The 12537-nt window shown below is 38.5% G+C and overlaps 1 long non-coding RNA gene across 1 annotated transcript in view; it reads right to left on the reverse strand.

The window, feature by feature from the left end:
* LOC107989507 (uncharacterized) overlaps positions 1–1125 on the reverse strand; it is a 12964-nt gene extending 11839 nt beyond the window's left edge. The window contains exon 1 of the long non-coding RNA XR_001761091.2: positions 384–1125. This is a non-coding gene — a long non-coding RNA (uncharacterized LOC107989507). The remainder of the gene's footprint in view (positions 1–383) is intronic.
* Between the last annotated feature and the right edge of the window lie 11412 nt (positions 1126–12537).

Genomic DNA, 12537 nt, shown 5'->3' on the forward strand with positions numbered 1-12537 from the left:
TTTTGAAAAATGCAAACAAGTCGGTGTATGATTTTCCCATCCTGACACCTTGGTACACACACATGCTCATGCACACAGTCTGAGCCCTGCAGCAGTCGCGGCAGCGGCAGCAGCCCCGTAGCGCTCTGCTGTTTTTAATTGAACAGATAACAGACTGAGTGGGGTTTTGTCTGCAGTGGAAACGGAGCTCAGGAGGATTTGTGCGCCTCCTGTTCCACTGTGGAGACAGACCTACCCTCTGGTTTCTCACTCTCTGCAGTGGTGAAGCATCATGGACAGCAATGAGACGCAGGCAGGCATACAAATGTGGCATGAGCTGGAGTGTGCATACATGCAGACACACACACTCACAGAGACACACGGAAACGTACAGAGGTACTTACCAGAGGGCTTCATCCAGACTGTTAAAACCCAGGACACCCCTCAGATGCTGTCATCTACATCTTCATCTTCACACACTTTTCTCTACGTCTTCTTCCTCTCCGCCTCTGTCGTTGCTGTTGTCGTCCTCTTCGTTCCTCTCTGCTCTCCAGCAGTCTCCACACTGATCTTTTAAGTCTACCAACCTCTCCACTGATCAATGGACAGCCGGGGAAGCAAGCTCGGCTGCCTCCACCTCCTCTAGCTTAGTGTGTGCGTGTATATGTGTGTCACTCAGAAGAGTGGAGGCTTCCATCCCACTCATATGCACCACTCTCCAGAGCTCTCTGCCTCCACAGTGCTTCATCAGTTGACCACTCCACACCCCTACGCATCAATTGTGTGCCTATACACACCTATGAAATGCATGCGCACATGCAAACATACACACATTCACTTGAAAGTGAACCCTCCTGAAGTTCAGGGAGGTGGTTGTGGTTGTGATGTTGGAATTTAGCAAACAAAAAAAAATCATTGGACTAATTACAAATACTCTCTCTTCTCGAATAAATTTAGATAATGATGCCTGCAACACAGAAATTGGGACTCAGGCAAAGTACAATGAAAAAGTTACGCAGCGGTTCTCCAGTTAGCAGAACAATTTAGATTAGATTAGATTAGAATAGATTAGATTAGATTAGTTGTTCAAGCAGGGATAACTTTGTAGCTCAAAAATTTCTTCTGAAATTTTAGAGAACTGTCAATACATCATTCAGTGCAAAGTAGCAAAGAAATTTGACTATAAAGACATGGACTGTATGTATCTTTCTGGTCTGCCTGCAGTCCTGATATGTGTCCTATTGGATTGAATTGTCCAGTCATCGTGTAGAAATGCTGGGGTCTGTTAAACAGCCAGAAAGAGCAAAAACCTAAAAATCAACATGCAACACAAAATCTGTTTCTCTGGTTTAGAAACGATGAGTGATGTTTTATACAATTTAAAAAAAAAGTGAAATAAGATGTGATCAGGTGATAAATTAGAATGGGTTCCAATGTTTTGGAGGTTGTTATTTTGAAGTATGTGAATAAAAAAGTGATTGATGTCATTAATTAGATTTTTCTGAAAAGCTCAGTGCTGTAAAATGCATACATAATCAGGGATCATTTCTCTTTGTAAATATATATATATAAACTTGATTACTAAATCTAATCAAATATAATCTTTTTTTAATATAATGTAATTTAGTCTTATCAAATCCCAAAAAATCTGATGTAATGTAATCTGTTTTTGTCTTGTCTATTTATGATCAAATCTAATCAAGTCGAGTCCAGTAAAATTCACTAATCTGATCTAATCTAATCTAATCTGATCTAATCTCATCTAATGTTACAGTACTGTATCTCCTGTATGCATTTGGAATCCCACAGCAGCTCTTGGTAATTTTACCCTAAAGGAATAGTGTGTGACCTGCACTGCAGCAAGTTTATAAATAGTGATCTAAATCCATCCTGTTCTGCCTTGGTGTGTGTCTCTGTGTGTTTTTGTGTGTCTCTTTGTGAGGCGGAGAGGACCGTCACCAGAAATGCAGGTGATCTGTGGGTTACATCAGCGGAGGTTAAATAACTAGTCTCAGTCCATTTTAGTAAAAGCCACAGAAGTTAATATTTCACAGCGTTAAAATATCACAAATTGAACATAATTGTCTCAAACGACAAATGAAACGTGACCAAAGACTTGGGTTTTAAGAGTTTCCTGCTGCATTAAATAATTTAAAAAATGGGACCAGAAGAAAGTTTGGTGCGGCTGTGGATCAGACTGAGTGACACCTTGTCAGATGCTGAGTAAAGTCAGACTCAGTGCATCACTCACTGGAGGCGACAGCAGGTCAAATTAAAGTCAATTATGTTGGAACTTTTTGGAGATATTAGAGCGAAATGTTACTAAAAGCACTGATTGAAAAAAAAACAAATCTTCAGCAGCACCAGACCTGGGACAAGGAGAGATTTATGTCATTATTTCTGCATTTATTCAAATGTGCCCTGCTGAGGCACACACACAATGGTAGAGACGTTTTTTTAATGCAGTGCATAGTGGAGCTCAGGAAAAATAGCTAAAAGGAACCAGTAGTAAAGCCTTGCTGCAGCTTTCCCCCCGACATTAAATTAATAAAGAGCTTCTTCTCCTGCACCGAAGTCCATTTTAAAAATCAACATTTTTAAGCCTAAATAGACCCAAGAGCTGCACTTAAGTATCTTGTTTGGTGATGTGTCTTTTTGGGAAAAATTACAGTAATTTTTTTTGGCACCATAGTTTCATGACTAACACGTTGACACCGACCAAAGAAGGGTGCTGGTGTAAAGTTGCTGATTTCTCTGTGATTCTTGATGCAGAACGTGGGTGATTTAATTGGAGAAGACTGGGTAACAGCAGCATAAATAAACTCCTCTGCTAAATAAGTTTGCCAAGTCTCCAAATTATTTTGTGACCTTGCTAGCATCTGCGTTATAAGTGAGTAATTGCCAGAAAACTTTGTGTAGAGAAAATAAATAAAAAACAAATTTTGTGCAATTTTGCATACTTCTGAGATGAACCTAACACTGTTTATGTACAAATGAGAATCAGAAATTGACACACTCCACAGGTTTTGACGGAGGCCAGTTTACAACCATATCATTTCCTTTTGTTTTTCTATTTTAATGAGTTCCTCAAATTTCTCAGAGACTTTTGATTCTGTAGTTTTGCAGGCTCTCTTTTGGTCTGCTTTGAGAGCTCAACAATCAGTAACTCTCCCACTTATGAGTCCGATGTTTTTAATTGTAGACGGTTCTGGGCTGCAGGAAGGACGATGATGCTTGTACAGCATCAGGACTTGACATGAAAATACACAATTAGAAAAAGGAAATCAACTGACACAGTCGTCAAATGGATTGTTAGGAACTGCAGACTTATTAACATGGTTAAGGAGCTCGGCTTTACTGACATTTTCAAAACTGTTTTCAACTATTCTACTAGCCACTTTCAAATTGCACAATGATGACTAAAGTCCACCAACTTTACAAGACAAAAGTTTGAATTATCATTTTAACTCTTGACATTTTTTCCATTTTGATTAGTCACAAATAAAAACACACATCTACCAGCTGTCATTTGTCTTTCTATTTCAATAGGACAGTCAGGTCTGTCTGTCCCTTCTGGGTTAATTAGTTCCATCACCCTCACCTGTGTCCTGTGATTCTCTGTTCATCAGTCTTACTCGTCTCGTCCTGTGTATCTATACGTCTGTCCCTCACTCTGTCTTTGCTGGCTAACTGTGTTGTTGGTGTGTTTCCTGTTCCGTGTCCAGTGTGTCTGCGTGTCTCCTCGTGGTCCTATCGTCTCTGTTCTTGCCTGATCCTTGGTTTCAGTGCGTTAGGACTGGGTTGCCAACCTGATTATTAGTTGATCTGTTAAATGAACTCTTTGCACTTGATCGTTTTTCCCTGGAGTATCCGGTGTGAGTCCTCCCTGCTTCCTTGCTCCTCCCCATATGTGGCAAATACAAAGAAAAAAAGGGTGTTGTCATATCTACGACAGACCTGAAGTTATGGCACAGCCTACCAGGATAAAATACGATGATACGATTAATATCAAGACCATTTAAAATCGTAGTAAAAATTATTGCTAGATGCCAATCTGTAAGCAGAAAGTGTTTTTTTGGCACAACCAGAAGTGGTAAATCAGTACTTTAAGTAAGGTGACTTTTGTTTTGACAGGCTGCTTGATGTGCTTGTGCTATTTTAAAAAACAAAATACAAACAAACAACAACAAAAAAACACTTTCTCATGCATAATAAAAAAATCAGCAAAGCATATATCATTTATGTCTACCTGGACCTGGACCTGGACCAGGACCAGGACCAGGTCCAGTTGGGAATCGTTGGACTAGTGGATTTAAAGTTGATATTCCATAACCTGCACTGAGAGTTGAGCCAAATGCAGGAATAAGAGGGATGATTAGTGATATCAGTGCATTTCCCCGTGTACCTGCACTGCTCTGCTTTCGTTTCCGTCGGTAATTTGAAATGTAATTACCCATCATTTTGGAGAGCTTCAGGAGGCTGACACCTCCGTCTACATCTGTCTTACTTTCAGTCTTTCTTACTCACTCACTCACGCACGCACATCGTGCTGCAGCACTGTGTGTGTTTTCCACCCCCGCACATATTTGAGCACTACCCCTACCATTACCTATGTAAATGACTGGCGCTCAGACTCAGCCACCTCTCCTACACTCTGACTAAATGGGAAGCTTTTATATGCATGCTGCAAACCAGCAAACCTAGAATCCTGTTCCACGGTGACGATAAGAAAAACCAGTTCACATGTGCATTTTCACAGCAACTCATCTGTGCTTACGGGGAGCAGGATGTAAAACGGATTAGAGAATTAAGGAGAGTGAAAGTGAAATTTAACAGCAGGAAATCATGTGCCGTATAATTAGAAACACTACTGTTGAAGTGTCAGGATGCTTTTATCAGATATTTGGCATATATTTATGACTTTTAATCACATTTTGGCATTATAAACAATTTTGTCTCCAGCTGTTGGCAGTTTACAAAATGTTTTCTTTTAACCAGGTTTTCTCAGTAATGTCTTTTCATTTTTTTTATTTTTGTGCTCCTTTTGTAGTCTTATAATATAAACAAGACATTTAGAAATTAATTTAAATATGAGAAATATTTGTCTGTACTCTTTTTAAGCTGTATGCTTAAGAAAACAATAAGTCATGTTTGCTCTTTTTGCTGTTTCAGAATTTGTTTCACTCTGTTTTATAGTTAGGACAAATAAGTTAATACATATTTCTCACTGAAAATCAATAGTTTTTTTATAAGCTGTAAGATTTAAAGTGTTCCAACGAAAGTGGATAGTGTTTTCTTTTTCTAGTTTTTCTTAAAAAATGCACTGCACTTTTTTTTACATAATGCGGGGAAAAAAAAACAGCGTCCATAAATTTGTGAGCGAAACATTTGGCCATCTGTCTCCTCAGCCTTCATACTCCTGTAGAAGAAAGAGCACAGATATGGAAGCATCAGTGTTTGCTTTTTACCTAAATATTCAAACTATTTTTTTTTCCTTCCCTAACATTTGCAGAGAAATAAAATGGCATCATTTTCAGTGCAGCCAGCAAAGGTGTTATTCTGCTCTGTATTCATGTCCAAAGTTCTGACTTTACACCTTTAGAGCTCCAGCAGCAGCTTTGAGTCTGGAATAGATTCCCTCTGAACATCCAGAACTTTTTTTTTTCTTGTAGGTCAGTCATGACTTTTCTCTCACATCCATACATGACGGCATAAAGCAGGCTCAAAACCTCCATCTGACAGTCTGAGGTCAGAAAGATGAGAAATATTTATTTGAAAGCCTCCTGAAGGAGCAGACCCTGCCGCTTTATTAATCAAGAGGCTGAAAGTCCAGGTATGAGAAGCCAGTGTTATTACACATGACTCCACAGTGACCACTCTGCACAAACAGCAGGACAATTAAATTCACCCCCTCGAAGTGTCTGTCTGTGATTATTGTTATTTTTTATATATCGTGCCGCAAGAATAAATGTGTGTCTGCTGTAGGGCTGTAATCTCTCTTGCGACTGGTCGTTTTATTGGTCGATATGTTTTTAAAATTTTGATTGATTTTCAGTATAAAATTTGACGATATCAGTCGACCAAGACTTTCATGGGTTGATTACAGCCCTAATCAGCTGTGTCCACCACACAGGAGTGATTTCCTTACCTTTCAGATCATGCTGAGTGAACAATGTGATTTAAGCTTCATGCTAGTAATGACCGAGCATCCGTTGAAATGTTAGCCTTGCAAAAAAATCACTTAAACCCTTTTTATACAGAGTCGTACTTTTCTTCATCTTCTTCAAGGATCACAAACAACACTGACATATTTGAACAACCTTGGGCTCATAAGGAGCTGTTGTGCCAAGTAGTTGTCAATGAACTGCATTTTGCACAGTTCCTAAATTAATTTGTGAATTGTCTCTTGATTATGTAATTATAGGCTTTACATTTTTACATCCACTGTTAATAAAGTGTTATTTTAAACATCAAAAATTTCTTCCTCTTCTATTCACCCAAGGACAAATGACTCAAAATATACCAGTTTTGTAAATTAGCATTTGCTCTGATTGGTGTCAGTGTGATGTCCAAATCAAGCTAACTTACTACCATCTTGGAATATTATACATTTTTGGCAACTCTAGGCAACTTTTGGAAAGAGTACCTCACCAGGACACTAATGTATTTAGATGTTTTATTGATTAATGTACTTTTTACTTCAAATCAAGTTTTACTTAATAATCAACATTTCTGCAGTACGTTAAGGTTAAAGTGTAAAGTGTGTATGTCAGTAGATACAATATAATTTCTGTTTAACAAATTATATTTTTAATTAAATGTACTTTTAATCATTCTCAATTTTTGCAGCATCAATTGATCTGAGGTAATGTAAATTCTTCACAGTCAAATAGGACTATTTTGAAGCCCATTGACCCATTCACAGTATTTGTTTTAAATCCCCATTGAACTTCATTTAAACACCATCATTTCATCATTTTGATTGATTACAGATCAATGCATTCTTTCCCAATATGAAAAAAATTGAAATATTGAAATTAATAATGTATTTGCCTTCTTGCCACTTAGAAACAGGCTAAATGCTAATGAGGTAGCCTTTGTTTCTGTGTTTCTATTACAATTGGAGTTGGAACCAGGTTTTGGTTGTGGGTCAAATAACACAGCAACATTATTTATCACTGACATTTTTTCTGTGTTTTCTCATTGGATTTAAATCTGAATCATGTGCCTGATTTTTAACCACAAGGCCAAAGGCCAGATTTACATCAAAGAAGCAGAAATAAACTTACAAGCCTGAGGGATTTAAAAAAAAACAAGTTTATTAATTAATCCATCATAGGCATCTCTATATTTTATTTCATTTTTATTTACAGGGCTCTTGGTTTTTTCGTGAACAGAGACAATGTATTCATTTTGAGGGAAGCCTGTTGCTGTTCACCATCTTTGAAGCTTTACGTGACTGCTGTTGTTGTGTGGCCTTCTCTCTTCCACCACTTGATACAATATGGAAAAAAAATGAGCAGAACATAACTTAAGGGAGAGATACATCGGGAATCATTCGAGATTTTAAACATGTGTAAGTTTGCTACAGTCGCTTCCTGTAGTTTAACAGTCATGAACAATACGAGCGGAGTAGAATCTTTAAATCCCTGATGTTACAAGACTCAAAAACCCCAATGCAAGTCTAATAAAAAATGTGAAAAATCCGCCCGAGGCCCTCTGGGAGAGGAGAAATCCAACGTGTTCAGCAGAGAAGCTCCTCTGCGAATGTTTCTATACCAGTCTGAGGTGGGCCGTGAGTTGTGAGGGTTTTTTTTTGGTCTCCTATATTTCTTTTCATTTTTGCGGCTCCTTGGCTGACTGGTCAGATTGTTGCTATGGAATGTGCTGTGGGACAAAAGGAGAGGAGATCCAGAAACTCAGTGACCTCCTGGAGGGCCTTCTCCCTCTCTCCCCCTCTGTTTATATCTAACTCTTTCTCCCTCTTTCACTCTCTTGTTTCCCTCTGTGTTTCGTTCTTTTCTCTCAGACTCTGGACTTTGATGTTCTGCTGGCCCAGGTACCTACTATCTCTCTCTCTCTCTTTCTCTCTCTCTCTCTCTCTCTCTCTTTCTCTCTCTCTCTCTCGCTTGGCCTCTTTCCTCATTCCCTCTGTCCTGTTTTTTTTTTTTACATACACACAACGTTGAGACCGAGCGCCTAACCCTGCAACAACACAGGCTCGTGCATGCACAAGCTCACACAAACACGCTGTTAAAACACACACACACACACATGCTCTTCTGAAAAGGAATGTGTGGGAATCTCCCCCTGGCTACCTCTGTAACCTGCATCTGAAGCTGGTGAGGGGCCAAGAAGCCAACACACTCAGGAGACTGAATGCAAATAGCTGAGAAGCTGGTTGGCTGCCTGGCTGAGATCAAAGATCCCCCTCCACATAGCTCAGCTCTACTAGACATGCATGAACAGCATTCGCTTCCACACACACTTGCACGTGCACGTACACACTGAATGTGTTTGTGTAGGAGTAAGAGCGTGCGTGTGCAAATAACAAGCGTTTATGTGTTTTTGCCTCTTAGCGTGCATGAGTGTGTGTGTGTGTGTGTGTGGGATGTGGGGGCGCATGTGTCTCTGTGTGTGTGAGAGAGTAAAAGAGTGCCAATATTCATTTTAACATGAGTTCATACATTCAAGGAATTTGTGCTCCAGGCGAGTGAGTCATGCTGGAAAAATGTTGAGCGACCTTGGAGGAAAGGCCGTTGCAAACATGTGCTCTCAGGTAGAGTCATGAGATCTTTCACCGATTTTTCTTTTTGCTTCTGTGTTCACAAATAACATCAAATGATCACGAGGTGTTTTATTAGGAACATAGGAACAGAGGAAACTGCAACCTGTGGACTGTAAGATAATTATTCATAAATATTATACCATGTTGGTAAATATACCAACACATAAATGTGAGATACGGTCTATATAGATTTTTACACAGAAATGTATTGGTAGAAGTGGACAATGTCTTATTTATACCAGAAAAAGTCGAACATCAGAACAATTAAGACTATAAAATAGGACAAGAAAAATCCAATTATAATGAAAAGAAATGTAGTCACTAACATGATAATTGAAAGAACAATTTTTGAGATTAAAAGAAAGAATAATTCGATTTAACATGTAATGATAATGTGAAGGTCATAATTTTGAGATGAGGTCAAAGTACTAAAATAAGTCCTTAATTCAACAATCATCTGATCATATGAGACTTAATTATGAAAAGATGTCTTCTGACAATGTCAGAAGATAGAAATTTCAAATTCAATGAAATGAAAAGATAAAAATATGAAATGTAAAATAAAAGTGAATTTATTTAAATTATAATAAAAATGTAAAGAAAATAGTTAATTCATTTTAAATAAAGACAGAAAGTCTAATAACAAATCAAGTCATAATTGAACATGATAGCTGATGAAATGTACATCTTTGCAATGAAAATAAAATTAATAATAAGTCTGCAAAAACAAAATTCTGAATTTAATAAGAAATTAAATATTATGATTTTAAATAAAATGTGAAATCATAACTATGGGATGTTGAGGACTGAATCATAGTTCCAAATTAAGCAAATTATGAAAGGAAGATTCAAGCTGTGGCCCAGTGGAGGATTGGTTTGATTCCCATTTTTGACTGCGGTGTGTTCAGAATTATCTCCTGATTCCCCGGGGTCTCCTGAAAATGATCGCTGCTCCCCAGGAGTGGGTTGGTGAGTTAAATGGGTTGATTTATAATGACAATAAATGAAACCAAAAAATAAACATCAAAATTATAAGATAATGGAAAAACTAAGATAATTGATTTGTAATCAAGATAAAAAAGTCTAAATGATGAGGAAAAGAGTGAAAGATGGTGAGACTTGGTTCTCTCATGTGGCTATTTAGCCATTGAGAAAAATAATAGTGATGGAAACATTATGACTGATTTATTTATTTATACAGTGGTATATCATTTTTTGTTCTGTTCTCTTTTGTACAGAAACTGTAAAATTCAGAGATGTTACTCTTGGTTTTCGCACCAAATCATTTAAACGTAAAATTACTTTTAATATCTAGTAAATAGCAGGAGAGCTCCTGCTGCTCCTCCTGGTCTTTTTAAACTTCGTCATCTTCTGTGTGTTTTCAAGAATCTATTCTTGAGGATATAAACAAAATAATATTCTAAAATTGTATAAGAAAATAATAGAAGAAAATTATATAAAAATGTTCAAATATCAACCAGTATATTAACAACAATGGTCTCAAACTCCTGGCCTAGGGGGCAATTGCGGCCCATAAACCTCCCGCACTCGGTCCCTCAGATGATGTAGATTTGCTCATTCGAATGCTTTCATTTGTCTTTCAGAATGAAAGATCTGTTCTCTTTTGTACAGAAACTGTAATAATAAATAATGGCAGACACGTTTTTGCACTTTTTTGTTTTATTTATATTAAACCAAACCTCTACTTTAAGCCCTCCGATGATTTGAGTTCGAGGTCCCCAGATCTAAACCGTAATAAAAGTGCTGCACTTTAAAAGTCACAGGAAATATTTGGCTGAGTGATGGTCGATTGGAATTCAATATCTAAATGAATGCACTCTTAATTTAAATAATCAAGAAGGAGGAGCGCTGATGAAAATGAGTGAGAAGAGGACAGTTAGCAGGATATGCTAAGCTGTTAGCAGTAGATATGATGTCAATAGGACTGTGAATGAGACCCACACCCCAATATATTCACAGCTATCGCTTCAAACAGCCGTGGAACTTTTATCTGTCTTTTCTAAACCTTATAAATCCTCACAGTTCTGTAGTCTCGCAGGAATCCAACCCACCAGGTCCACATCTGCTTAATTAGTAGGACTGGGTGGGTAAAGACGTTAAACTTAGCCTCACCCTGGTGAACACGGATTTTCAAAACAAAACACCATGTAGCACAGTTGTCTTATAATCAAAGGGTTGTGGGTTTGATTCCATACTTGGTAAGTTGTATGCCTCCCACCAGGTAGAGTGCAAAAACTGTAGCGTAAAGCTCCAGGTGCCCAAGTTTCTTTAAACCAATAAGATTCAGAGTAGGTTAATTAGACAGTCTTAATTGACTGTAGGTCTGAGTGTGAATGGTTGTGGGTCCCTACTGTATGTGGCCCGGATATGGACTGCTGGAGAGTCCAGGGTGTAGGCCACCCTCGGAGGGTTAAGTTGGACAAAGTTGATGGTATATATAGCACCTCCTACATGTCAGAGAGTGGAGCTGCACGCTCACTGTTGACAGACAAAATACCAGAATAATTGAACAAAACAGAATTACATGATGGTCAAAGTAGGAGGATTTCTGAACATTTGGTCACCACTTGATGAAACAAAGAATAGAGAAACACTTTCATGTTGTTTACAGAAAATTCCAGACCTACCTAGCGTTGCGGAGTGTTCGCAGACTCTGTTTCTTGTTTGTCGAGCACTGACCAGGTTTGCGGAGACGCTCTGTTAGATGAACTTGGATTAAACCATTGGTTATTTGAGATTCTGCAGCCGTGCTTTAATGTTGTTAGTGTCTGGGCGTTCTGCTCTGCTCTGAGACATCAGCTCAGCCAGAGAACTGCTGCTCACTGTTTCTGGACTTTTCTCTGTCAAAGTCCAAACACGGCCGCGTGAGAAGAAGTACCTGTGTGACTGAGCTCACTGAGCTGGAGCTACGGATTTGGATGGTTAGACAGTTACATTAGTGCGCAGTTGAACAGGTGTTCATATAATGAATAAGCCGGTGAGTGTGTGTGTTTTCACACACCGTTCTTGTTTATTCCAGAGAAGCTTTTCTGAATTAAAGTAACAGAAAAAGGAAGCAAGGGTGAGAATTAGTCATCCGCCTGATGAAAATAATCAGTGAATGAGCGCCCGTGTGTGTGTGTGTGTGTGTGTGTGTGTAGTGGCTGGGATGCGGCTTTTAATTGTTGTTTTCACTGCTGAAAAAGAAACTGAAGTGGGTTAAAAATCGGAGACACAAAATCAGAAAGAATATTTCAAGAAAATATGCCACATTCTACCAGAAAGGAAGCTTTAGTCATAGATTTAATGTCTAGAACCATGTGAATTTATGGAGAATTTATTTTAATAAAGGGGGATTTTATTGAAAATTGTAAAAAAAAAGGAAATGAATGAATGATTTCAGATAATCACAGCTAGGAAAGAAGCAAATATGTGCAAAAAATGAATTGTATGTCAGTGTGTGTGCGTGTGTGTGTGTGCCGAAGAGAGGCGAACATGGGGTGCGTGGGCGTCCTCTGGCAAAGCACTGAGTCCTTCTACAACAAAGACAGACAAGAGCCGCTACATTCTCCATTCTTGCCAGTAAAAAATTCTCAACATGAGACTGAATCTGTCACACACTCCATCTGATTTCTGGAAAACAAGACCCAACGGATGCACCTGTTCTTTTTGGATATTCTTCAAAACACCCCTCCCCCCTCCACCTCCCACTGCCCTCCCTTCATAACAAGTGTCACTTTCTTTTCGCGTTCAGTGTTGTTGAGAGTATT

Source organism: Cynoglossus semilaevis, chromosome 14 (assembly GCF_000523025.1).
Source record: "Cynoglossus semilaevis isolate Cse_v1.0 chromosome 14, Cse_v1.0, whole genome shotgun sequence".
NCBI lineage: Eukaryota > Metazoa > Chordata > Actinopteri > Pleuronectiformes > Cynoglossidae > Cynoglossus > Cynoglossus semilaevis.